Genomic DNA, 3,571 nt, shown 5'->3' on the forward strand with positions numbered 1-3,571 from the left:
CATACTCTATGACACACGCATATATCCAAGTGTCATACTCTATGACACACGCATATATCCAGGTGTTATGCTCTATGACACAGGTATATATCCAAGTGTCATACTCCTTGGCACACCCAGCATATTATTATATACGAAAAAAGATGAAATATGATATATTAAAAGTCTGTAAAAGTCTGATGCTAGACTACTGATAAATTGTGTTGGTTTATAAAGAACTACCTGATGCTAGACTACTGATAAATTGTATTGGTTTATAAAGAACTACCTGATGCTAGACTACTGATAAATTGTGTTGGTTTATAAAGAACTACCTGATGCTAGACTACTGATAAATTGGGTTGGTTTATAAAGAGCTACCTGTTGCTAGACTACTGATAAATTGTGTTGGTTTATAAAGAACTACCTGATGCTAGACTACTGATAAATTGTGTTGGTTTATAAAGAACTACCTGATGCTAGACTACTGATAAATTGTGTTGGCCCATGACGAGTTACCTTTATAAAACCGATACTTACTAATCATCCACTTAATAACAGAATTTATTATTACATGTTTAATAGAAAATGTATAATGTGTTCAACACGATTATGTGCTCCATTTTCCTGACAAGCAGAGTTTTAAATACCCAAAATTAGATGCCTAAATATTTGTATTCTCTTACAGTGACGTCTCTTCTTACTCATAAATATGGCTTAGTAATTCTGTCATATATAGATGATTTATTGTTTTCGAATCTTCGACAAAGCTACATAAGAGTTATATTCGTATAAATGTCCCTAATTATGAACTCCTAGACTAGAGGGAAATCAGTTAGTCAGCAGTACCCATCGTAACTCTTGCCTGAACAAATAGTGTTTGTTTGTTTATCATGGAAGTTGTTTCGATTTGAAATCTCCCACTTATGATGGGACTGTTTATGGAAAATTGTGACTTTAGAAGTGAAATCGTTTTACTTCTAACCAGCGGCCATTATCAGACTTATGGTCCTTCAGGGCGGCAGGGGTCTGTAAACGGGAGTACTCCGATAAAACCAACTTTCGCTGATCAGGCGTCGAATAAACTGCCTGACCAGTGCCCGATTAATCCTGCATGATGTTGGAATAAACTGGAATGGAGGTGTAATGGTTAAATGGTGTAACAAAGATTTCTTCTTGGTGAAAATACGTCTGAAGGAAGTTGGTTGGCTGAGGGTAAATCTATTAGGGTGCGAGTCTTCATCCTTACTGGTGGGAGGGGGGGGGGCGAAGGAAGAAAGAGAAATTTTGTTGTGTGGCGGCAGAGCGTCGACGGAACTGTCAACCTGCTGGGGGTTGACGAGTTGGATGAAAGATGGTCGATGGAAGGCTCGGGAGGGAAGGGCGGGAAAGGATGGAGTCGTTGTTGGAGAATATTTACCGAAGAAATATTTACTTTTTGGGAGGCTCGGAAGGCAATTGGTTTTGTATGATTTTTTGGTAGTCTGGGTGGTTTAGGTAATAAGAGTTTGTCATGGTTGATACGTCTTTGGAATTTGGAATACTTGTTTGGGTGCCTTGGTCCGTAGTTAAGGTTTGTCTCCGGGTTTGGATCGCATGGTTACTAGGTGAAGGTGCAGCGCATGTAGGGGTTGCAGTAGGTGTTTTAGGGTGCTGATGTTTGGTGATATGTACGGCTTCTCAGCTTTGTAATGGAAAAAATGGAAGGATCAACTGTGGGTGAGTATATAGTTGGCGGCTGGTTGTGACGTGGTAACTATTGTAATGAATCGTGTCATCTATACGGTAGTTTTTGAGCGGATCCAATGTACTGCATGGAGTTTGGTGTTGAGTTCATGTTCTATGGATTGCTGGGTTTCTTCGTGGTTGATTGAAGGATCTTCGCCTCTTAAAAATACAGATAAGAGATTAGCATTACTTTGGGGTGTGTTGCATGAAACCTGTAGAACATAATTTCATGGGCCACAAAGGTAAGTAAAATCATCATGGGTTGTGCGTTGAAGAAAAATTCCATCCTGTCGTAAAAACCTGGTCTTGGTGGGGGGTCATATGCCACCCCGGGTTTAAATCTGACGATGAAATCAATGAATTGGCACGGCGAGAAGTCAAGAAGTAATCCACCGATTACAAACAAATAGTGTGATCTGAACGTTACTTCGAAAAAATAAATCATCCAAACCTTTGTTTCTTTCATCAAAAAAAAATTCAGTGAATATATCCAAACCCATAAATACAATAAGAAAACAGTACCAGATTTTCAACACAAGACAAATCTGTTTATGTTTTAAGTTTCTATGGTACTTACATTTGGAAAACAAAATAATGACGAAGTTGGAAGTAACTGTTTTTGTTATATACTATTTTTAAGTATGTGCCTGACCATAACAGATCTAAACATAAGATAAATGTTTATGTCTTGCAATCCAAAGTGAGTTTAATCATGGATCCAAAGTGAGTTTAATCATGGATCCAAAGTGAGTTTAATCATGGAGATAATCACTGGGCAAGAAAACTTATCTGAAAAGAGCAAATGAAATAGTGAGATTCCAGTTAGAAGTTTAACTCCAAGCGAGCTTAAAGGGTTGTTGTCATTTTGTGCTGAATCTTTTTTTTTTTTTATTATTCTGTGTTTTACATATTAATGATAAATAGGTTCAAAGTTCAATATCTAAGTTAGAGATATTCGTCGAATAGATACATGTCGTTGTGAAGTGTTACATAGACTGACATTAAGAAAAAAAAAAAGATATTTGGATACAGTCCAACTTAAACTTCTTCTAACATACTCACCCCACCTCGCCCCCCAGTGACACAGCGGTATGTCTGTGGACTTACAACGCTAGAATCCGGGTTTCGATACCCGTGGTGGGCTGATCACAGATAGCCCATTGTGTAGTTTTGTGCTTAATTACAAACACTCCAAATTAAATATTCGTGTTAATGAGAAATTAACTGAATAAAAGTTTCAATTTTGATATATGAAAAAAAACTCAAATATTTTAATCACAGAGTCGAACAATTTCTAAACGGTTTTATACTTAGACAGTCTTCTAGATAGTAACTTGTTATTGACAAGTTTTAGTACTTCTTACTTGCAAGGTTTTGAAAGTATATAAAATACTATGATAACCAATTTATAATATATTATAATGAGCTGAATCTCGACACATACATATATGTATACACAAACAGTTAAGGTAGAATTCAGGTAGTAGGGACATCAACAAAAATATTTATTATCGTATAACACAACAACCAGCCCGAATCATTATACTTTCCGTGATAATACTGTCCGTTATACCAGACACATCAAACTGACAACAAATTTAGCAACATTATATGCGTTCTGCCAAGATTTATACAAGTCTTCAATTTATAACGCTGTGTTAGAGCATGACTCTCAAACTGAATTTCAGGAAGACCAATAGACACTCACCAGGCAGTGACGCAACTAGACTCTATAGGCAATTACATGGGGTCGTTTAATCACTTTTGTAAACTATTGTGGGAATCCTCAAGAGGCTGTGTGTGTGTTTGTTTGTTTGTTTCGAATTTCGCGCAAAGCTACACGAGGGCTATCTGCGCTAGCTGT

General features: G+C 37.0%; 1 protein-coding gene across 2 annotated transcripts in view; it reads right to left on the reverse strand.

The window, feature by feature from the left end:
• Positions 1-3,571, reverse strand: part of LOC111087785 (extensin-like) — a 48,971-nt gene that overhangs the window by 26,305 nt on the left and 19,095 nt on the right. The gene's annotated exons all lie outside the window — the stretch shown is intronic.

Source organism: Limulus polyphemus, unplaced genomic scaffold (genome assembly GCF_000517525.1).
Source record: "Limulus polyphemus unplaced genomic scaffold, Limulus_polyphemus-2.1.2 Scaffold2632, whole genome shotgun sequence".
Lineage (NCBI taxonomy): Eukaryota > Metazoa > Arthropoda > Merostomata > Xiphosura > Limulidae > Limulus > Limulus polyphemus.